The sequence below is a fragment of the Lycorma delicatula genome, chromosome 3 (genome assembly GCF_047948215.1).
Source record: "Lycorma delicatula isolate Av1 chromosome 3, ASM4794821v1, whole genome shotgun sequence".
Classification (NCBI taxonomy): Eukaryota; Metazoa; Arthropoda; class Insecta; order Hemiptera; family Fulgoridae; genus Lycorma; species Lycorma delicatula.
Genome location: NC_134457.1, coordinates 54,114,015 through 54,140,239, shown reverse-complemented (window position 1 = coordinate 54,140,239; position 26,225 = coordinate 54,114,015). Strand labels below are relative to the sequence as shown.

The 26,225-nt window shown below is 32.7% G+C and overlaps 1 protein-coding gene and 1 long non-coding RNA gene across 5 annotated transcripts in view; one reads left to right on the top strand and one right to left on the bottom strand.

Annotated features, from left to right (window-relative positions):
- LOC142321604 (uncharacterized) overlaps nt 1-26,225 on the bottom strand; it is an 816,200-nt gene that overhangs the window by 495,218 nt on the left and 294,757 nt on the right. The window lies entirely within an intron of this gene.
- Nucleotides 1-26,225, top strand: part of nAChRbeta1 (nicotinic acetylcholine receptor beta1) — a 356,989-nt gene that overhangs the window by 75,497 nt on the left and 255,267 nt on the right. The gene's annotated exons all lie outside the window — the stretch shown is intronic.

Here is a 26,225-nt window from a genome sequence, read left to right as displayed (position 1 = left end):
GATACATAAGAATATCAAATGAAATCAGCATAGCAATAATATTAAATGAAAAAATACATGAATATACACTTTTAAATACACATTTTTAACAAAGCCTGCAAACAAGAGAACATGAAACACCTTAATTTTAATTATAAATTTAGAAAAACATAACATCAATAAGCATAGTATGTCTTAGTATGTAAAAACTATTGCCTTGCGGACAAATGCAGTAATATTGAAAATTAGGAATGAACAAATGACATTAACTTAGAAAAATGAATTACAGTAAATCTTAATTGGCACTGGCCTTTCCTGATTTATGACCAACAAACTTAGCATTAAATAATATAAAAATGTAATTCTAGTTCAACGTAAAAAAAGGCCACAATAAATTCTAGTACAAAAGAGTTAATAACAATAATCAAATTGTGATAAGTAAACATAAAAATAAAGAGTTAATTACAATATAATCGCATTGAAATTAATTGAGCACGTGAAATAGGTTGCAGCTGAACAATGACAACCTTATGTAAGTAACCTGTCGTGACTGTACTTAAGTGAGCAAATGGTTTTGTGAACTACACTTGAAAGTGAAAATGCATAAGGTACGATGAACTGAATGTTCCACAAATTTTTACTGATAAAATAACTGTTTAAACGTAATAAATAATGAAAATTAAACTTGCCTGTAGCACACAAATATTAGTAAACGACGAACTCGTGAATGAAGGTAAATAAATACATACAGTAATTTCTGGGCGTAGTCCGCCGTGGTGTATCAGGAACGTAGGGGTGAGAAGTGGTGTAGAGTTAGACTAATACGTAATAGATATGTAGCAACGAGGTTGGAGATTCTGGATCTAGGAAAATGTAAGTCTGCGATTCGAGAAGATTCGACGTCGATAGAAATGGCAGTTTGTAGTAATTGAAGCACTTTCAGGCGAAACGTAATATAGTGAATTGGAAGAATAACTTAACGAAGAAACGAGGCTGGACGAACATAGAAAAAATGTGAAATCACGAAAAACTGACGAGTAAACTAGAGAATATTTTTGACACAGGAATACCGCATCGTGCGTGCCAGTATGGAGGTGATGATGAGATTAGCACAAATCTTGAGAGCGAAACGTAAAGACGTGTTTACATTATGAACGTCTGGTCAACACTGCCAAAAAGATGTCGTGAACGATAGGAGGGGGAAACCATAGCTAGGCAGTGAACAGGAGAGAGTGTGTGTTGGCAACAAGAGTAGTGTCTTAGTGTTAGTATAAGAACGATTAGAGAGAACGTGTTGGAATTCGAGACCGAAGACATAACAAAAATAATTCTGAATACGCAAGTTGAAGAAATGACATCAGAGCCGACAAAGAGAAATAGACTTCTAGGAACTATGACAGTATTGAAATTGGTTGAGAATAAAAAAACACTAAGCCTAATATATACATTAAGATTAAACAGCAATGAAATAATGCGTGATAGAAATGAGCTAACACCATAACCTTGAATTCATTGGAATGAAAACGACTTTACGCTAAACGGCGTAAACAACAAGAAAAGGGCAATTTGGCATTGCAGATAATAAATGGTTGGCTACGTGAAAAGAATCTAACGCTAAATACTGGTAAATGTAATTTTATTACATTTACTGGTAGAAGGATCATCGAGCGGCTAAATATCAAGGTCAATGAACAAGTAATAGCAGAAATAGATAGATTAAAGTACTTGGGGGTCACCGTAGGAGACTGTTGCTTGGCGTGGTTTCCGCGTACAGGACAGTCTCCTATGAGGCGTTATGCATTTTATCAGGAGTGCCTCCGATCGACCTTATGGCTCATTTCAGAGTCGAAAGAGATGAAGGTGTTGAAGTTCATGAAGCGAGGCATAGGCTACTAGAGATGGCAGGATAGATAGAGCACAGCAGGCCCTGGAGACAGGACCAGAAGGCTAATCTCCAATCTAAGGAACTGGATACATAGAAAACACGGTGAAATAAACTTTTACACGTCACAGTATTTTACAGGACACGGTAGTTTTAATCTGCATAGAGTCGGTAGAAGGGAAACTGCAGCTTGTATGTGACTGTGATGATGATGTCGAACATACTTTTACTGTAAGGCATAAATGGAGGAAAGAGACAGACGGTATTGACCTGTCATCTGATGGAACTGGGAGACTAATCAATAGCATGTTAAACAGTGAAGAAACTTGGAAAAAAGTTGAGTTGATCATCAAAAGAATACTTATGTAGAAAAACAACGATTAGAGGAAACTAGGATTTTAAACTTTAGCAGAGGGCAGGGTGGACAGCCTCAGTGGTGAGGGCTGACATGCCGATGTGTGTCGATTCCGATGATCCACTGGGAACTCCTAAGGGTTTTTCGTTAGGTTAATATCAAGACCTGAAAAGACCCAATCGCCACGTCACGACAATACATGGTATTGACGTGGCGATATACGGATGGGCAAAAGAACTGACCGGTGGGCCGACCTGCCATGCCGGACTTATAGCCGGTAGGTGGGAAGGCCCATTAGAGTAGAACAGGCACTCCCCTGGGTGGCGCAATACCAACCAGGCCCAGGGGAGTAAAGTTCAAAAAAAATAAATAAATATAAAAGGTAATGATAGTTGCGACCCCTGCCTAACAATTAGTACGTCTCCCTGATCTTAATATTAAGCTGAATTCTTTTCTCTCTGACATGAATTCTCCACGTCAGACGGTGATCAGATTTGGTCCTAGGAATCGCCCGCTGTTAGCACGCGGAATGAAAATGCCATTATTTTGAAATCGCAGGCAGTCATTCCTCCTCATCGCAAATGTAACGTGCGTAGACTTAGCCGAATTAACCATCATCTTTAATTTAGCTAGCCATTCGTTTATTAGATGCAGTACAGTTTCCAGTTTAGAAGAAGCTATGATAGTGTCAGCACTCACAGCTAGGATCGCCGTGTCATTCGCAAAAGATGGAACTGTGATTTTCTTTGGAATCGGGAGGTCCAAAGTGAAGACGGAGTATAGAACTTGTGTGATAAGATTATTACACAAAAATATTATGTATCAATATTCCTTTGACTTATCGTTGTATGTACTTATTTATGTTTACTGTATAAAATATGAATACATTTACAGTTCTTTGAGAAAGTTTATTGGAAAACCAACTCTGAAAGTAATTTTTTTGTATCCAAATTTACTTTTAAAATTCCGGTAAATTGGAACCGATTATTAGTTAAACGAGGCAAAAAAAAAAAAAACAAAGTATGTATATAATATATAGATATGCATACATTTACTAATAAATATACGAGTATATAGGTCCAGAAATAAAGGCGGGATATTTGACAAGCCGACATTCACAAAGGAAGCGTTTCGGAACCTTAGTTTTTCTCTTTCTTATTTATTCTCACCAGTAGAAAAAATTCTGAAAGTTTCAGAGTTTGTTACATTCTTCGTGAATCATCTGTAGAAAAGCTAAAAATAAAGGTTTATCTTAATATATACTTCTATATTTGAAATATATCTAAACAATCATAAATCTACTTCTACAGTTGATTCTATAATTCTACTTCACCACTGGTCAAGATCAAACCTCATATTGTAACAATATGGTAATAACATGTAGTGCAGGGCTAAAACATTAATAAAAAAATTGTACTTTCTTACAAATGAAAATGAAGGGAGATCTTCAAAATCCATTATTAACATTGCTCTTACAATAACATTAACTACTAACCGCTTAAAAAAAATCCTTATTTTTTGCCATTAAGTCTTACTTATAATTCATAAAAATTTAATATTTATGGAATGAATTATTGTAAATTATTTAACAGAATTTGATTTTAATAAACTCGAAAAGTATCGTACATATAATTTATTTATTTTGATATTTAACTTGATAAACAGTTTTAAACTGTTAAAATCGGGTATCTCGTTGATGCCGCATAAAATTGGCACGGAATCCTACTTTCTTGTTTACACTAACTTTAAACCATTTCAAATGGCGTTTAGGTAAGGGGAAACATCTCTACTTCTATGCAAGAATCGATTTATTCTCTTATCTTAGAATTTATTTTGAGCAAAATTAATTCAATCAGTTTCATAACATTTCTCTAATTAAAATAAAAAATTCCGTTTTTGTAGTAATTTTAGTAGTTTCGAATTTTATCGTATTAATTATTCGCTATGTTAAAAACTTAAATAATAATTGTTCTGTTTTGTATTCAACCACCCTCTCCAGAAAATTGCACATGACATTCTCATATTCAGTGCACATTTTTCTATGTGGTTATGAATACTGGCCGGTAATTCTTATTATCGTCATTTGTTTCTTTACACTGTCAAGTGTTCTAAAGAAAATCAACTTCAGATATCAAGAGATACTGTTTAATGATGAAAATATAGATTAAAGAAAATCTTAATACCTATTTTTACGTACTTTGTAAAAGAAAGTATTGTAATCGCGAAAAATGTTGGTTTTCAGATTTCAACGAAAATATCTTTTTTGACCATCCCTGAATCCATTTTGACTAATTTGACTAGATTTTGACTACTTTAGCGTGAAGTCTGTACGTACGTTTGTATGTATAAAAAACGATTGGCCGTTGGATGTTGAAATTTTGGATTTAGGACTGCTGTAGCATCAACTTGTGTAGCTGGTCTTTTAATTGCAATCAACTGAACCAAAAGTGTAAAAAAAATCCCAAAATTAAAAAAAAAAGAATTTTGGACATTTTCTTAACTGCAGTAACAAGCCCTCATTCAGAGCTTTTCATCGATGTATGATAAGTGATACTTACTTTCATTGGTTCCAGAGTTATAGTCAAATAAAATTTTAATTAATGAAATATTTAGATCTTACAACGGGAAGGCACATGGGTTCGAATTCGACTACATTTCCTTTTTTTTAAATTTAAATATATTGATTTATTAATAAATTATTAACCTCTGATTGTAAAAAAAAAATTACTGTAAATAATAATTCAATAATAACAACAACAAAAAATTTGAAAAAAGAAAAAAAAATTTGTAATAAAAAATATATGTAGTTTAATAGGCGTACAAGGAAGTCATGTGGTGTCCACATCAGATTTTTTATGAATATGATAAAATTGTTTAATTTTAACACACACACGCACACACATATTATATACAAATACGGATTCATTAAAAATGGCTGACAAAAATGGTTAACAATATAAGATCTTTCTTTGTTAAATTAGTTAATTTTGTTCTAAGGTATCATTAATTACTACCAAAACTACGTCAATCATAAAACTTTTTGAAGAGAATACTGTACAATAAAGTACAAACAGTATTTACAAACGACTATCAATAATTAACTAACCCAAGATTTGGCTCCAACTTTAATAAGTTAAAATACAAAGAACAACTGAAAAATAATTTTTGTAGAAAAAGTATAATTTTTTCCTTTCTAGAGAAGATTGTAAAATCTTTTATTATCTTTTTTTTTAATAATAATAAAAGTTAATTAATTTTGTAACACGTATTTTAGTTTTTTTTTTTTTTAATATAGATGGGCTAACAAAAGCTCTACCCGTATGAAGAAAATTGGTCTTATGAAATAAAAATTCTAGAATCCTATGTGTTTGGTTTCTTTAGAGCAGTCTTACGTACAAAGAAAACCTACGTTTAACAGAATGCTAAAGTAAATGAGCTAAGATTTTTTGGAGTACATACAGATAATATTTTAAGATAGGCTTTAAAACTAATTTTGTCCATTTTCGAATGAAAATTATGTAGGCATAGATATTTTTCGTTTGAAACATTTTTCATTTAAATTATGATTAAAAGTTACAATGGGAGAACCAAAGGAACTTCATCTACGAAATGAAATGCATTTGGTGAAGAGTAGGTCTCATATAAGCACGAAAATGTTGCATACAGCTGGAACGGAAATCCTTCACTTTTTTTAAATTAATTACAATCTAAAGATAACTTTTTGAGCAAAGGTTAATCGTTTTTATTAATTGAAAAATCTAAAGTTTTAATAAAATTTTTGTTGTGCTTATGTCAAATTTAGCAAATGAAATATAATTATTTTTCGTTAACGGAAATTTCTGAAAGGTCATTTAAGATGATTTAAAAACGAAGTAGGTTTTTTCTTCATTTTGAAAACATCTTTTAACTCCTCTTTAAATTATCCAGTCAAAAAATGTTTTAATGCCGTCATGAGAACTGGAAGCCTTAGGACAAGGTTATCCAGCTGACTCCAAAGTCATGTAAAAGTGGTGAGAAATCCAGGAGGATCAGGGTTTCTACCTCCGGGGTTCATTAAACTCGTGCTTGTGATAATAATAATAAATAAAAATGAAAACCAGTTCGGTTTATAAAAACCAGTAATTTTTTCAGAGCAATAGTTTGGACAGTATAAAGCCGAAACTGTGAGTGATCTTAAGAAAATAGTCGGCCTCCAAATTAAAAACAACGGTTATTTATTCGGATAAAAACTCGTCATTTATTCGGATAAAAATTATTTTCCTTGGTCCTTAGCGTTACGCAACAAACACCCCTTTGGCTACCACTTTGGTAACCGGGACTTAGTTATTTCATTTTTTTTAAATTGTTTAAAATGTTTTATTATTTTATGTTTTTTAGTACATAAAATAATACTCCGAGGCAGGTGTGTCAGTCAATCGAGTCAATCGCGTCGCACATTCAGTGCAGTGACAATGTTGCTTGAGCCGCCCCACCGTACACCATCGCATTCATTAAAAAATCTGATGTGGACACTACATGACTTCCTTGCACGCGAACTAAATTACACATACACATTCTTAAGAGTACATGAAATTTTATTTCACCAATAAGTTCTGATTTTTTTTATTGTTATTATTGAATTATATATTGTAAAAATATTTTTACAATCACAAGTTAACAATTATTAATAAATCAAAATATCTAAACTAAAAAAAGTTAAAAAAGGAAATGAAATAGAATTCGAACCTATGTACCTTCCCCTTGTAAGATCAACATATTTCATTAATTATTTGGCTATAACTCTGGAACGAATGAAAATAAGTAACACTTATGATATATCGATGAAAAGCTCTCAATGAGGGCTTATTACTGCAGTTAAGAAAAAGTCCAAAATCCAAATACTTTTGATTTTGAGCTCTTTTGGACAGTTTTGGTTCAGTCGATTGCAATCAAAAATGGAGGTGCACAACTAGATGCTACAACAGTCCTAAATTACAAATTTCAACATCCTACGGTTAATCGTTTTTGAGTTATGCGAGATACATACGTACGTATAGATGTCATGCCGAAACTAGTCAAAATGGATATTTCCGTTAAAATGTGAAAACCGAAATTTTTCGCGATCACAATGCTTCCTTTACTTCGTACAAGTAAAAATCGAAATTTAAAAAACCGACAATGATTTTTATATATTTATCTGACGAGTATTTGCAGGCCAAATCTAGTAAATATCTCATTTAATACAGGTGGAAATGGAAAAAATTGCAATTACTGTTCCAAAATTTTTTCTTACATCTCTTTATCCCTTTCAAGGTCGAATTTGGAAAGTCTAGAAATTGATTTTTATATATTTACATGAATATTAATATTGTGTACGCTAAAAATCAAGTAGATATCTTCATTTGTTTCAAAGAAATTAAAAAAACAAATAAATTTCATTCTTGTCCTATTTTAATCCTTTATACTTGAAATTTCAAAAAATTCTTTCTAAGTGTGCACTTATACCGCAAGAGAATTTGCAAAAAAATTTCAACAATTTATTTGCAGTTGTTTTTACTGCGTGTTGATTACGAGTCAGTTTTGTTTTATAGGTACAGATATGCGTATAAAATATTTAATGAAAATCAAATGAAATATACAGTGTTTACAAAAACACTTACAAGAATTCAGGGGATGCCCACCCCCCCAAATCAAGATAAAGAAAAAACTTTATATCAAAATATGTCCGGAAACGTTTGGTTAAGATGAGGTGTAACTTTATTTGTCATAAAAAGCTCAACATTTTTGTAACATTTAAATAAAACCAGCGGTTGCAAAGATATTAACAATTAAAAAGTTTACATGGCCGCCATTGTGAAACGGATTAAGATATTAGCATATTATTTACATAATAGTTTCCACTTACCAACAATTTTTAATAGTAATGGTCGAGCGCTTTCGGATTATTAATCCATCCTCAGGAACAATGATGTGTTATACATCATAATTATTTACTTCACATATCTTTAATTATACTAAATTGTATTTTATAAAAATATAAATAAAACAATTGATCCTCAATAGGTAAAATAAAACTAACCTTATCCGTCATGTCAGTATGAAGGTCTCAATTGTTATGACATGACAGACAACGTTGTCTTTATTTTACCTTTAGACGATCAATTGTTATATTTATATTTTTTAAAAATTCAATTTAGTACAATTAATGATATTTGAAGTAAATAATTATAATGTATAACACATCATTGTTGCTGAGGATGGATTAGTAATCCGAAAGCGCTCGACCATTACTATTAAAGATTGTTGGTAAGTGGAAATTATATAAATAGTTTAATATGTTGTTTTATGTTAATATGTTTTTAATTATTTGTTGCAAATATTTTTGCATACACATTAAAAACGGAAAAACAATAAATAGCTGAGCTATAAATAAACCCACTGTTTTTTTATTACAGGGAAAGCTGGTTATAACTCTAAATGATATAAAATTTTCTTGTAATCATGGAATAGATCCGTAATGGTGATGAAAATTTAATGATGTAATCGCCAGTCAAACTTTCTACATAGATAATACTGTAGAGTTACAACTAGACGGTCTATTTTATTTATAAAAAAAATAAATAAATTTTTTGTATGTGTATATTGTAAACGAAGATGAATAAAATATACAATATTCTATAGCGAGTTGGTGTAAATAAGCGTACATTTGTGTGTATTACAAGTCAACTGAAATATAAAATGTAAGCCAGCGTTATTGCGGAGGCAATAAAAGGAGAAATAAAAATAAATGTCATGTTTGTAACAAGTGGGGTCGTACTGTAATTCATACAATAAGTTCTGAATCAAATAAACCGTTAGGATTTTAGAATATTTATTATACAGGCGAAAAAAAATAAAGCAACATTTCGTGTACTACAACGAAATAAATATTACCGATAAAAAATAATATTTTATCGTGAAAATATGATTATGTTTTATTAAAATTAAAATTGAGAATATTATACGAAGTATAATAGAAGTATTATATACGAAGTGAAAACAGTTTATTTTTACATGTTTTTTTAGGTTTACAGATTGGGAAAAAGTTTTCGTCTAAATTAGGTAATTTTGATCTAGGATATAGGAACCCTAAACTTTCATTTTTCAGCCGTTTACGTCTATAAACGTGCAATTGTACATTTTTTTAACGTTTTTAAAATATTTATTGACTTTAAGCAGGCCTTTGATAAATGACTCTCAAGCTGCCTTGGAGCGGTATTACTCGGAAGTAAGCTAAGTAGGGAGTGTAATGTAGATTGGGAGTTTAGACAGGGAGTCACTGTCGGCTCTGCTCTTCAACTTGGTTCTACACAAAACAAATGAGAAATTTGATAGAGAAAATATTACCTATAGTATTATTCAGGTGAATGCATATGCAAATGATAATATTGATAGCCAGGAATACGAAAGAACTGCAAGAGATTTTCCGGATGTTGGAGGATGACAGAAGAGACGTGAGCCTGGAAGTGATCGAGGAAAACTAAGCGCATGAGAATGACAGGAACAGGGATGGGACGACGGAATGATGAAGTACTAATCAATGATCATACCTTTGAATAGCTAGAGAATTTTACGTATCTTGGTTCAGAACTCGTTCAGGAAAATAAATTATGCATAAATAATGTATGATAAAGCAATAAATTACCGGTGGTAACTTATTACAGCAAAATGAAAACTTATTGGTCGCTGAATGTAGAAGATATAATTTTTTTTTAGCGAAAACATTTACATGTTATCATCATCCGGAAAACAAAGATAAAGTATAAAATCTAACAAAAATAAAATTTTAAAACAAGAAAACCTTAAGCTAGAAGTTTAAAAACAAAATTAAAACTTAAACTAAAATATAAAAAAACAAAATTAAAACTTAAACTAAAATATAAAAAAACAAAATGAAAATTAAACTAAAATGTTAAACACAAAAACATACAACTACTATCACAGGTAAAAAACTTAATATTTAAAAAAGAACAACTAAAATATATATAAATTAAAATGAAATAAATTTAACGAACTCCAAGAGCAGTATAGAAGGCTCTTTTAAGAATAAAAAATATCCTGTCCAAAACTTCTTTATCGTTGCTCACGATTCGACGAATATTCCTAGACTTTTAAAATTACGACACAAGACCGCATTGTGCATGGAATCCACAAGGATGTGGCGCACAGTCAAGCGGGAGTTGCATCGTTTGCATACTGGTGCATTTACTGCTGACATCCGTGAGTAGCAATCGTATGTCCTATCCGCAATCGGCAGAGGACAAATTCCTCAAGACGAGGTTTTCTGCATGAGGAGTCTCATGGCAACACAGAATCCTTAATGTGCCGGAGTTTATCAACGCTAGCCTTCCAGTCCCTTTGCCAGTTTGCTCGAAGAGACTGTTTTATACAATTAATAAAGTCAGAAACAGCAACACGAGTGGTGAAAGGAGGTTGACTGCATGCGTCTTTAGCAGCGGAATCTGCACTTTTATTATCTGTAATTCCCACGTGGCTAGGATTCCAACTGAAAACTCACTTGTATATTGCGATGGTTCAACTCAGCGATTGCGTTATAGATTTCAGTGACCAAAGGATACCGAGAATAAAAATCTTCTAAAGCTTGGAGTGCACTACACGAGTCATTAGAAATAACGATATACGGTATTTTAGATTAACAATGCCTTATCGATAACGTACAGTTCAGCAGTAAATAAAACTGTAATATTAGGCAGACCAAACATATAGATTCTGCTATTAAGAATAAATGCGCATCCAACGGTATCATTCTGTTTCGATTGATCTGTAAATACTATTGTGTCGGGGTTTATTTTGGAGAAAATATGGTGAAAATGTTTCTGAAAGACGTTAGGTGGTGTTGATTGTTTCTTGTATATGGTAAGATCAATAATAAAATTTATAAGATTGATTCTCCACGGAGGATATAAACAGGAATACTTTTGAAAAACAGGAGATATGTCAATGTTTAAAAGCTGTAGTAACAGCCGGATACGTACACCCATGGTGCAGTATAATGTGGATGATTTTCATATCTTCGTAAATTAGGATTCGCAAGAACTGAGGTTTAAGCCGGGTGATTCGGTTGCCCTTTAAGACGGGTAAAGTAAGATGCTAGAAGTTGGTCACGGCTATCCCAAAGTGATGAGTCATTGCACTCAACAAGTATGCTAGTGACAGTGCTTGATCTAAAAGCAACTGTAACAAGACGGAGAAAAGCATGATGTACAGCAAACATTTTCAGCACAGTAGTACACGCTGAATAGTAAGTAACACAACCATAATCTATCCGTGAACGAACTAAATAATAATAAAATCGCAACATACATGGCCAATCGGCTTCCCGATTGGTTTTGCTAAGGACCTGCAGCATATCTAAAAGTTTGGAACATTTTGTTTTTAATTCTTAGATGTGTTTGACCCAATTAAGTCGGCTATCAAAAAATAAACCTAAAACCTGATATCGGGATTGATAGTAATTTAGCTCTCCGTTGAAAAAAAAAACTTGCGGAATGGAAGTGTCCCGCAGCCGAAAAACGAATACACATTTTTTTCTCCTATGAAAAGGTGAAGCCGGTAACCTGGGCCCAGTTTCTAGGCGAGATATTGTGTTCTGTAGTAGTCTCTCTGCTGTGGCATTTGAATGGGACGTAATATATATGGCAAAATTATCAATAAATAACGAACATGAAACAGGTGACTCCACACATTCAGTAAAACTGTTGATGGCTATAGAAAATAACGTGGTACTTAAAACACTTCCTTGAGGCACTCAATTCTCCAAGGTGACGCTACCCAATAACGAATCTCCAACACGAACATGAAAAGTTCAATCATTTAAGAAACCTCTGTTAAATGCAAGCATACAGCCCCTTGACTTTCCATTCTTTAAGAACGTTAAGAATACCACGTCGCCAGGCCGTGTCGTACGCCTTTTTGATATCAAAGAAGATAGCTATGAGGCGCTGGCAGAGTAGGAAATCGTTTTAAATAGCTGATTCCAGTGACATTAAATGGTCAATGGAAGAACGACCTTGGCGGAAACCTCATTGTTCTAAACACAGAAGGCCTTGTTTCTCCAAGTCCATGTATGCCTGCGTTCACTATTCTCTCCATCACTTTGCATAAAACGCTTGTCAAAGAGATAGGACGGTAGCTTGAGGGTCTTTCTTTGTCTTTACCAGGTTTAAGTACTAGTACGACCGTGGAATCTGACCAGACCGAAGGAAAACTTGTGAGGATGATAGACTATTATAAATACACAATAGGTGTTGTAGCCGAATCAGAAAGATGTGAGAGCATGCTGAAACGAATGTTATCAGGTCCAGGGGAGGTGTCACGTGAGTTTTTAACTGCGTGTGACAACTCATTGAATGAAAATGGAGCGTTTAATTCACCGAACGAATCACCAAGTTCAACGATACTACTTCCATCTGTAATTTGTACCTCTTAAATTCATTACTGTTTGATGAGGTGAGGGATGCCAAACAGAAGCAAACTGCCAAAATACTTGCCACTGTAGCAGGCGATGTAAGGAGTTCTCCTTCATGAATGAGTCCGAAGTGGATTATTTTGGTGATCCGCAGATGTACGGATCTTTTACCACGCAGTAAACGTGGGAGTAATGCGTAAGATGGTTTCCACGTAATTCCTCCTAGCGTCTAAGAAAATTTGACGAGATACCGCTCTAGCCTTACAGTATAAATCTAAATGTTCATTTGTATGCCTGCGGTTAAATTTGCGCAGTATTTGTTGTCAGCTGCTAATAGCGGTTTTGCAATCATCATTTCACCAAGGAATGGAAGGATTTCTTGGGTTTCCCGATGTTTGTGGGATATATCGTAGCATTGTAAAGTATCAGAAAAGTAAAAGAGGTGGCCTTTTATTCACATTGCGGTCGACACCTATGGTTATAACAATTGGCCTATGGTCACTGCCGTGAAGGACGTCACAGGCAGACCAATTAAGACGAGGAAATAAATTCGGTAAACATAAGGAGAGATCATGTTTGACAGTGCACCAGACGTTAAGGACATGAATGTGTATGAGCCCATCATTCAATACACAAAAGTCCAAGTCTTATCTCACTCTGTTTACCGTATTTTCCCAAGAGGAGCAGAAAGATGACGTCCATCGCAAGAAGATTCCGACAAAAAATTTCTCCTTCGCAAAAAGGTTTTATGACATACCGTACTTATACTGCCACAATTCGTTAGACATTAGAGATGTCGAATTTGCTCATAACTGAAAGTCTCTATTAGTATTGTTCCATCTCTAATTTGTCTGATATTCTTAGGGGAACCGCTTGAACAGTTACTACCTTACTGATTAGGAAAGGTGAGACTTTATGAAGGGAGCCTCCCTGATTATTCTGAAGAACAAAAAAAAAACGGATATTTTTATATTTTACGTCTGATACTCTACAATTCTCTTCTGCAGGTTATTTATCTTCGTCAGACAAAGTTGACCGAGATCTTTTCACTAGACAAGTATTGGAGGTTATTTTCAGATGGCATCAACCATCATATAATTAATTTGTTTAATTTCATATAATTAACTTGAAATCTTGGTCCCACGAGTAACCGCAATATAACAGACAGCAGAGCGCAGGCCTACTAGAGCTAGAGCTACATACAACTGGATTTGCCCAGGTACCCAAAGGACATCGTTCGAGACTCACTACGTAGAACCATTCATCCATTAGCAAGATAGTTTTCACCTTGGGTTACGATGGCGTTTCATAAGGTGTCGCAAAGTCACTGAGTGTAGGTGAAAAAAAACATAGTGTAGAATGTGTTATAGTTGTGTAAGGGTATATGTTGTAATTTGTGTAGTGTTCTTAATGTAGTGTATGTGTATAGTGTAAAGTATTCTGCAGCTCTGTGTGTAGTGGGAAGAAAAGCTGCAGAGGCTAGGGCCGTGGGGATGCCAACCCCCAAAGTCTTAAAGAATAAGACTCCCCGTCGGGAAGAAGATATAAAATGGCTGCTGTCCGAAATGAAAATAATAAGGAAATTATACGGTCCTATCAATGATGATAGATCGTAGAGATTAAGATATAATGAAAAAATAAGAATTATATTGTAAAAAAAGAAATATGATAAGATTCATCAAATCTAGGAGAATTGGCTGGCTGAGTCATTTACAAAGAATGCTAGCTTACTGACAACTGGAGAAAAATCTTGGATAAAAAAATTAAGGAATCAAGAAGAGATAGACCCAGAACTCGATGGCAGCAGGACGTGACAGGAAATGTGAATAGGGTGTTCTGAACTCGAGAAAGGAGACGCAGATTAGAGATGAAGCCAAGATCCACATTGGTCTGTAGAGCCATAAAAAAGCACGCATTTTTATACATTTAACATAAAAAAAAAGTTTAATCAAAGAATTTCTGTAAAATATCAAATTGATTAAAATCATATTCTATAACTAACTGACTTGGAATAAAATATATAAGTTTAATTTCTCTACATTCCATTTTAAATATTTAAGAAATTAATTTCCTTATAGGCTAACATAATAGAGTGAAGTGTCTTATTTGTCAATAAAATTTTACTAGTTTCCATTTTCTCAAAAAAAAAATTAAAAAAAAAGATTAATAAATAATATTATAAAGATTTAAAAAATTTTTAAAAACTTGCTTTATACCTTTTAGCCATACATTAATCAAATTATTATCAATCATACGGAGCCGAGTGAACCACCAGGAGTTGTGTGTGAATGGTACGGAGCCGAGTGATCGTCAGGAGTTGTGTTTCAACATATTGCCCGCCAAAAATCATCTTTATATATACATATATATGAGGGATGACGAAATGTCAAATTCAAAACAAAAAAAACTCCCATAACAAGTATTTTTTTCATTTTTTTATGTAAACGTCTATCGGATTTGTTGTCATCTGAGACTCCAAAAATTCCGCATAGCCGATTTGCAGATTTTGAAATTTTTTACACCCGTACCCTTCATTTATCTCGTACGAAGGGGTGTATGCAAAAGTAACGGTGGAATACTGTATTGTCACCCGACCTTAGTAACTGTGCAAAATTTCATCAATAGGCAATGTCAGGAAGTATGTTAAATTAAGAATGCAAAATTTGAGGACAAACTTGGAAAAAAAAATCGTGCGTTAAACAAAATCAAGTAAAAAGATTGCAAACTTCTTAAAAAAGAAAGCTTCATTATTATTTTTAAATTTTAGTAGTTATAAACTTATATATCGGTCGTCTTCAAAAACTGTATCAAATTCAGCAGCACTTGGCAGCACATTAAAGAAGAAAAAAAAAATTTTTAAACAAACAAATTTATTCACAGAAAAATGTGCAATGTTTGACAAGACAAGATTTTACCAAAAATATTGTAAAATTGGATGTTTTCAGTAATAAGCTGGCGTCAAACATATAGGATTTTGTATAACATATGTAACTTCCTCTGAATATAGCAAACATTTTTTTTCTTTCTTTTAGCAACTTATAGTAAAAATTAAATTATTTTAAATTGTAATTTTTTAATTCTCAATTTATATTAAATTGTTTCTCATGTTTTAAAATACATTCACTTTTTTCTCTTTATTAAATTGATACAAAAATATTAGCATTCCATAGAACGGACTTTTACAGCAATAAGCTACATTAATACTGTCGTCCCCCTTTGTTCTATCTTTCTTTGGTATTTCTTACGGGTGAAATACATAAAAATCAACGAAATACAACTGAAGCGGCTTTTTTAGTTGCTCTCTCTTTGATTAATGTTGCTCTAACCCCGCCCATTCCCTGGATTGAATAGAATGAAGATGTCATTCATAAGGCTGAATATAATTTAAATTTTAGGGGGCTTGGCATACTGACATGCAACAATAAATTCGGCTCAGTAAAATAGATAACGAATCAAATGACACCATCAGCCTCTTACGCGTGGATTCCTTTTTTTGTGAGTGATTTTTGTCTTATTTCAGTTTGTATAAATTGTAACAATGATGATATGTGATAACATACACTTTAAATTTTATTTTAATTTTTCACCCGTCACCAAAACCTTCTTGTTTATCAAAGTATGGAGAGGTTACGTCTATAAATATTACAAATACACACGCACAGAAAATATAATATACTACTTTTCTATATACCACAACAAATTACTGCAACAGACCTAACAACTAATTAGTATTTGAACCACTTTCTTATTTGGTATCTAAAATATTTCATTAATAAATTTAATTTAAACAAAGCTTCATATATTAGAATCACATTTTATACCCTTCAATCAACTAGTCTGAATTAGTATAAACATGTATTTTCATCTTAGTAGGCTAGTATAATTTTTATAATTATACTAAGCTAACATTATAATTTATCTTTCTATAATCAACCAACAATTATTAGCTTAAAATATAATGTCACTAACTTCATTTTTGGTGTTAACCATGGAATAATGTGACCATTATTCGTTATATATTGCATAGTCAATTTTCACATTTTGAGCATTCATTTTAATCACAAAATACCTATAATGCTCTTTCTCACTCTCTATCTCTCTCTCTCCCTCTCTCTCTCTCTCTCTCTATATATATATATATATATATATATATATATATATATATACATCTATATACGAGAGTTTACTTCTAAAGTAAAGACCGTTTTATTGTAAATAAATTTATTCTGAAAACTTCATAAATATTTTTTATTTCTCTTAAACTACATACCTTATACTACTTCTCTATATAAACACCACATGAATAAATACATTTATCGAAACGATACACCAGCTTCAATATAGCCTCGTCATAATCTTCTGCTGCCAGTCCTTTAGCCAGTGATTAATAGAATTTTAAGTTCATCGTTACCTGCGAATTGCTTACCATTCTTTAAATTTCCCAAACAAATGGTAATCATCAGGAGCTAAGCCCTTAGACCTCAGCGACGACGCCGTAGGTCAGTCGCCCACGTCGCCGAGTTTGAATAGCGCGCCGTAACATACGTAGAGTTTTGCAGTAGGCTTCTGCATTTATAATCGTTCCACGTGGCATGAAATCAGTCTGCAGTTTACCAAACCGATCCGAAAAGACTGTGGCCATCAGTTTGCATCCAAATGGCTGTGACTTGACCTTTGCCGGTTTGGTTGTTGACTGAGGATGATGCAATTCACTTGACTGTCGTTTTCTCTCTGGCGTGTAACACGAAATCCATATTTCATCACCGGTAACAATTGAATTAAGGAACTAATTACCTGTTTCTGTGTAGCGCATCAAAAATTTCAAAGCAGATCCCATTCGGATTTTTTTGTGACGTTCCGTTAAGACGTGCGGCACCCGACGTGTACAAACCTTTCTGAAGCCTAAATGGTCATCAACAATGCGATCGATAACAGCTCTTGAAATATCAGGAAAAAGCAGAGCCAGGTCGAAGATCGTTGAGTGATTATCTTTTCTGAATTCATCATCGACGCGTTTCAACAAGTCCTCGGTGATTATCAACAGCATCCCCGAACGTTCTTCATCATGCACATTAATTCTGTTATTTCTAAGCCTTTCACATCATTTTCGGACTTTTTTTCATTCATTACATTATCACCGTATACAGAAACCAACTGCTTATGAATTTCAGCCGGCTTAACGTTTTGATCGTTTAAAAAACGTATGACCACGAATTTCACGGTCGGCGGCAACATAAATTGTTCTATTCATTTTACAACGTGACAACTTACAGACAACAATGAAGTGTATACATTGATAGTGTGTGTGGCCATGAACGACTCAGATTCGCCAACCTTAACGAGAGAAATTTCCCAACGGTCTTTACTTTAGAGATATCCCTAGTATATATGTGCAATTATATATACATATCTTTATTCTAATTTTCCCTTACACATTTTTTCATGCTAAATTTCCTTCCATTAGCAACATAACTTAAGCTAAATACCATGCTACTGGATAAACTAACAATCCAGCTTAATTTTTAGAATGATTTTTAAAAAAATGCATTTTAAACATTCTTCTGAAATAAGTTTCGCACTTTAAACAGCTCTATTCTTCGCATTTCTGTCTTTATTATCATATTTTTTCCATAAATAATAAAAAAATAAGTCATTAACACAGAATATAATGACATGCAAGTAATTATTTCTTTATGTACTAGGTTTTTATCAAAAGCGTATGAAGCTACTTGATAAGAGTTTTACAAATTATATTAGGCCTATAGGCAATACTGTATTTCTTCAGTTTAATATGTATAAAACAACGAATCTGCTACGTAATAAAAAAAGTAGAAAAGGATGAAGCTTTTATCACAGATAAAAGATTTAGTTTTGTTTTACATGATCTTTGAAATATAAAAATATGTAAAAAAAAATCGTAGTAAAACTCAATTTTATAATAATTATTAGGCTATGTGTTAAATAAAATAAACGTAATTTATTAGCGAGCGGGTATCTGCTTATTCCTCTCGGTTCTCACTCTGTCATCGAGTGTGTATGTACGTGTATATGTTAGTGAGTTTATGTGTGTGTGTGTGTGTGTATATGTGTGTGTCTATGTGTGTGTCTATGTGCGTGCGTAAATGCGCGAGCGCACTTGAGTGTGTGCTACGAATGTGTGGTAGTGTGTATTATAGAGATGGAGTATGAGAAAGACATGGCGTGGTCGGCTGACAATCGATAAAGCCACGCCCGACTCTCCCCCTCCATTCTCCTTCCACGAGGAGACTATTGCTCCTAAACACCCCTCAACATCAACCACTCCACCTCACCTTCACTCATTCTACCATCAATCTGCATCTGGGCTCCCCTTACACTATAGTAACCAGTTCATCTGGCACTGGCGGTCGTAAAGTCCGCTTGTAAGTGGCATATAAATTACACTTAAATTCTATTATGACCACTTCACAATATAAACAAAAAAAAAAAAAATATATATATATATATATATATATATACATAAACGGGGACTATAACAACTAAATCCTTATATATCATTCTCAGTTAAAAACATATTGAGCATAAATACAATTACATTTTTAATGTAGGCAAATTCCCTTTCAAACATAACTGATGGTGAGGAGTGGCATACAAGAAATTATTCAATATATTTTTATCTCTAGACTAATAGAGCAACATAATTTCATAGGTTATTATTTTTTTGTCTTCAGTCATTTGACTGGTTTGGTGCAGCTCTCCAAGATTCCCTATCTAGTGCTAGTCGTTTCATTTCAGTATACCCTCTACATCCTACATCCCTAACAACTTGTTTTACATATTCCAAACGTGGCCTCCCTACACAATTTTTCCCTTCTACCTGTCCTTCCAATATTAAAGCGACTATTCCAGGATGCCTTGGTATGTGGCCTATAAGTCTGTCTCCTCTTTTAACTATATTTTTCCAAATGCTTCTTTCTTCATCTATTTGCCGCAATACCTCTTCATTTGTCACTTTATCCACCCATCTGATATTTAACATTCTCCTATAGCACCACATTTCAAAAGCTTCTAATCTTTTCTTCTCAGATACTCCGATCGTCCAAGTTTCACTTCCATATAAAGCGACACTCCAAACATATACTTTCAAAAATCTTTTCCTGACATTTAAATTAATTTTTGATGTACACAAATTATATTTCTTACTGAAGGCTCGTTTAGCTTGTGCTATTCGGCATTTTATATCGCTCCTGCTTCGTCCATCTTTAGTAATTCTACTTCCCAAATAACAAAATTCTTCTACCTCCATAATCTTTTCTCCTCCTATTTTCACATTCAGTGGTCCATCTTTGTTATTTCTACTACATTTCATTACTTTTGTTTTGTTCTTGTTTATTTTCATGCGATAGTTCTTGCGCAGGACTTCATCTATGCCGTTCATTGTTTCTTCTAAATCCTTTTTACTCTCGGCTAGAATTACTATATCAGCAAATCGTAGCATCTTTATCTTTTCACCTTGTACTGTTACTCTGAATCTAAATTGTTCTTTAACATCATTAACTGCTAGTTCCATGTAAAGATTAAAAAGTAACGGAGACAGGGAACACCCTTGTCGGACTCCCTTTCTTCTTACGGCATCTTTCTTATGTTCTTCAATTATTTTGCTGTTTGGTTCCTGTACATGTTAGCAATTGTTCTTCTATCTCTGTATTTGAACCCTAATTTTTTTTAAATGCTGAACATTTTATTCCAGTCTACGTTATCGAATGCCTTTTCTAGGTCTATAAACGCCAAGTATGTTTGTTTTTTTTTTCTTTAATCTTCCTTCTACTTCATAGGTTAATGAACATAATTTAATTCTGGCTAATGTTTAAGAACATAATTCCAATAAATCATAGAAATAGAGGTAAAATGTTAAAAATGAAACAAATATCTTAATTTAAAATTTTAATTGATTTTAAATAATAACTCTATCCGAAAGTAGTAAATAGTGTTAAAAAAAATGTCATTCACCATGATGCAGGTTGTCAGAAAAAATTTCATAAATTCAGATAAGATTCGTAAACAAGTATCTTTCTTGTAGTTTTAACTAAAAAAAAAAAAAATTATAAAATGCACTATGTTTCTAAAACTACGAAAATCTCTATAATGACAGTGGTCACTATAAAATAAATTGTTACCAAATAAAATTATGAATTTGTTTCGTTACCGATTAACCAAAATATAGAAACAAAATATCTTACAAATATATTACGAAACATATGTTATAATGAAAAATTTTCCGTTATGATTCAATTTTTTTCACGCAAATAAAAAATTAAAAAAAAACATTTCAGCGAAAATTTGATGTGATAACCTAAAATTCCAATAAATATATGGGGAAAAATATAAGAAATTCAATTGAATTAAAAAAAAAAATTCTAAATAAAATTTTTGTTAGCGTTAATGTTTAAAATTACATCATAGAAATATAGAAAATCTATCTTTCTCAAAAAATAAAAAGAAAAATTAAACTTAGAAATTGAAACTAACTTTATTTGTTTTATTACAAAATTGATTTCAATACAAAAAAGTAAAAATTAATTACTTAAATTTTATCTTTTATTTTCTTTTGTTTGGATTTGTACTATTAATCGTTGTAAAAAAAAAAATTATTAAAGTCTTCTTAAAATTATTATTATCGTCTTTTTCTTGTTGTTACTTTTAACAGAAAATATGATAATAAAAATGCATTTTTATGATGTATAATTAGAAACATATTTATAAATCTACCATTATGTTCTGCAACAAGAAAAAAACTTACTTATCACAGTCCACAGGTAATCAAAAGCAGGACAATACTAAAAGAAAAAAATAGGTTTAAAGATAAATTTATGTCGTTCAAGAAAAAAAAAAATATATATATATAGGATGTAAAGCATGTCTGCGAATAAGATAAAAGAAAGAAAAAATAAAGCAGATAAAGACAAAGCACTTAAGCGTTACCAATATATATGATTAGTAAAAGAGGTAAAAGCCTTGTATCGAATGGGTTGAAACCAATTGATAATAAAATTGAAAACGTTCCAATAGTGGTACCACAATTAACAGAAGAAAATTTTGAATACTCGTTCATTAACCGGGCTCTACTAGCATTAATGTTCATTTATTAGTTTTGGTTTTGTATGATACTAGCAGACCGGCAATACTTCGCTATTACATTTGAGTATATATATATATATATATATATATATATATATATATATAAAAAACAATTGAATGTTTGATAAAACATTAAAAAACTGAACGTTACGGAATTTCACAAAAATTAACTTTTCCTTTATAAAAGTCAGAATGTAAATAAATCCAACTGGCAAAACAACAGCACTACCTATCGGATTTAATTCAAACCACACTCTAAATACAGTAGTCTATGGAAAATAACTTTTTAACGAAATAGCCAACCATATATAGCCCGGTTGGCTGCAAAATTATCACAATTAATACTGAACATTAAGAAACTTACAAAACATTACGGAACTTCACAGAAATTAACGTTTTAACTTTATAAAAGTAAGAATGTAAATAAATTCAATGGTCAAAACAGCACTACCTATCGGATTTAATTCATACTACTCTCTAAACGCAGTAGTCGGTTCAAAATACCTCTACCTAACTTTCTTTCTACTGATCAGATCGAGAATTTCAATACTTTAAACATTTATCGGAGAACGTGGACCATTTTGCAAAAACCCGCTAGTAAATCGGTCTTTTAGTCTACGGCGGACATATATACAAACATTGTCTTATTATATAAATAAAAGAAAAAAGTCTGTTTGTATATTTCTTTGTTTTTTCGTAAATATCTCGACACCGGCGCCACCTAGCGGGTATAGTTTTTTCAAAAAATTTTCTTTTCACGTAACTAATGTATATTCTGAATATGAGCCAAATCGGACCATAAACACAAGTTTTCACAATATCTCGACCCCAGCGCTACCTAGCGGGTCCAAACTAATGTAGAGACCTTCAAGGGCGTGCGCACATCTCACCAAAGTTTCATTGCGATCGGATGAATGGTATAGGAACGCAATGGGACAAACAAACATTCATTTTTATAAATGTAGATAAGAAAAACATAAACAACCCTCATTAGTAGATATTATTACCGGCATTCTTAAACAAATGCAACTGTTCTATTTGCCCAATTCTAATTCGACTCTCTTGCCCTAGCCGGTGCACTCATGTAAGAGCTAATACCAAATATAGGATTTACCTATTTCTAATGGCTTTATTATATAAATAGAAGAAAAAAGTTTGTATGTTTGTTTTTTCGTAAATATCTCGACCCCAGCGCCACCTAGCGGGACCAAACTAATTTAGAGCAAACTAATTTTTCAAGGGCGTGCGCACAACATCTCATCAAAGTTTCAAAAAAAAAACCTTCAGTTTCCAACTGAATTTATGTAACGAAAGACTATGTTAAAGAGTAGTATCGTTTGAAAAGATGGGAGTAGAATAATATTTATTACAGCTCGGAGAAATTAGGTATATCAGTAATCGAAACTTCCCTTACAGCGGGTAATGCATATTTGAACAGTTTAAGGTGATTTTCCTTACTGCTGATTCAATTACACATGATCACATGAATTGAGGTCCTTGAAGTGATATGAAAATGAATTCGAAATGACTATTTTATATATATAGTTATTGAAAGAACAAAATATATCAGGTAAAAAATTGATGAAAGGAAATTGTTGAATTCGATGAAAACCTTTAGTAAGCGGAAAGTAATAATGCTGGCCGAGTTTTGGAACAAGAATGGATATTTGTGGAAATTTATCCTGAAAATTATGAGTTTGGGTTTTCCTAATCTACATGTCGGGTAAGTCGTGTCCTACATTACAAATTAAATAAAATCACACGGACAAAAGAGTTCGATTATCAGTATCTATTCATTCCATATGAAAAGACGAATGAAAAAGGTTTCAGCATTTATTCTTAACTATCGATATAACCTCTTTTGGAAGTGGACAGTGATGCGCAAACCCAAGAATTGAGTGTGAGAAGGTACGAAGTTTTGCGAAATATGAAAGTATATTCGAAATTACAGTAACTACATACGAGGTAAGTGAGAAAAGTAATGAGACTGACTTTTTTCTTATCAAATATTTTATTTTTTTCAAACAACAATAACTACTCTTCAAAGTAGTTCCCTTGGACAGCTATACACCGGCGCAGTCGTTGTTCCCACTCCTGGTAGTAGCGCTGGAAGACTTCAACTGGTAGAGCTTTCAACTGCTCGGTCACAGACTTTTGAATGTAATCCAGAGTTTGAAAATGACGTCCTTTTAAGACATGTTTCAATTTCGGGAAAAGGAAAAAGTCACAAGGACTCAAATCAGGTGAATAGGGGGGGGGGGTGAGGAACCGTAGGAATGCGTTTTGAGGTCAAAGATTTCCTAATGGAAATGGCCGTGTGACACTAGGCATTGTCATGATGAAGCATTCTTTTCTTGAGCCTTTCTTGGTCATTATCAATTCTCTCAAGAAGATCAACGCACATGTTTCTTCGATTCTCCTTCTGTTCCGTTGTGAGGTTTTTCGGCACCAATTTCGCACAAATCGTCTGTCAAAATTTGATGTACAGTGAAAGTGTTTAAATTTAACTGTTCACTCATCATCCTAATTGTTAAACGACGGTCTGATCTCACAAGAACCCTCACACGCCAACATTTTCGTCAGATTTTGAAGTTGAAGGTCTCCCTGAGCGAGGTTGATCTTCAACGTGTTCTCGGCCTTCCAAAAATGATTTGTGCCAGCGGAAAACTTGTGTTCTTGATAAGCAATGTTCCCCATAGGCCTGTTTCAACTTTTCAAAGGTCACACTCGCGGATTCCCCAAGTTTAACACAAGACTTGATTGCACAACGTTACTCTAAATTCAGATGCTTCATTTTTGTAACACACAACAAAAACACAACTTCATTGATGGCGCTGTCAAAAATAATGTGTTGCCAGAACGAAGTTGAAACTCGTACTGAGCATGTGGAAGGGATGAACAAACCGGTGTAGCACAAACTGGTAGACATAGCGGTGCCAGATCGCTCGCAGTGTTACCAATCTCATTACTTTTCTCACACACCTCGTAGCTCTGTATTAACAGAAATAATTACACTTACTGATTAATCGTTAAGAAATCGCTATTTTTTGGTCTCCTGCAATCATTTCAGATACAACAGCGCAATATAAGCAAACAGATCACCTTTCACAGGAAATTAAAAATATTTATCTCTACCGAATAAAGAATAGAACCAATCATTGCTTAAAATGAACGTTTAAATAAATAATTTGGATATTAACGCTTTTTTTCCTCCCCAATATCCCCAACAACGATAAATAATTAAATTATAAAAACACTTATAAATTCATTCAACTATTTCCCCTCTGCAACTTTTATTTTATACTCCATTATAACAACTTGTAATCAGTTACAATTTAGCTAGTAGGCAGGCGTCTTGGTATCATGTTACCATTTCTTAGGCAATATTGTATATTGAGCGCCAATGACAACTAAGCATAAATTAAAGTAATTAAATTAATTGAAAGTAATTACGCTCTAATTGCTTTAATTATGTTCTAATGGATATGAAATTGGATCTTTGTCAAATAACTTACATATTGGCAATAATACTACGATCTAGCAACCAATTCATTTACAAGAGATTGCATCACAGATTAAAATGTTTAATAGAATTTTTGTTGACAATTCAATTTTCATAGAATAAATATTTTTTTTTTTTTTGTTTTATAGGAAACATAATTTTTGGCCAGATATTTATTATTTTACTTTCAAAATGGACGGTAGTCTAAAAATAAATTTATTGTGAATGTAAAACTAAAATATATCTAAAGAACTAAGAGGATGCAAAAAACAAAAATCTTGTGTTAAAATTCTTAAAAGTTGGATTAATACAACGGAAATTTCAAGCCTACTTTACTTATACCAATTCGCAAAACCGGTGGACACACAGAAGTATGACAATTCCGATGAATCGTGCTTCCAGTATTATCTACCATTTCATGATAAAAATATATGAAAAACTTCCAGAACACCAATTTGGTTTCAGAAGAAATAAAACCCCAATCCTAAGTCTTAATTTGATCGTTAAAAATATATTAAAAAAATAAGAATACTGCTTTCATTGATATGCAAACCACGTTAGGTAATGTTACCAGAAACGCAATGTTCAAATCTCTTAAAAAATTAAAAAGAGATTACAGAGACTGGAAAATTTCCTATTAGTTGTGCCACAATCAAACCGCCTTGATTTGAAAACAGAATGTGAAAGTACAATTTAGAAAGGGATAAGCCTAAGAGTGGTCTGTCCCCTTACTGTGTAGATTATATTAGAAGAAATTATTGAAACATATTTCAGTTGTGAGCAGCAGTGGAATAAAAATAAACGGTGTGTTGAACAAAACAGAAAACTTGGCGTATGACATCGTTCTAATATCAAAAATAATCTGGTAACTTCTTTAAAAAAAAACGAACGGTTCATTGAAGAAAGGTGCAACGTAAGTATAAGGAAAACAAAGAGAAATATA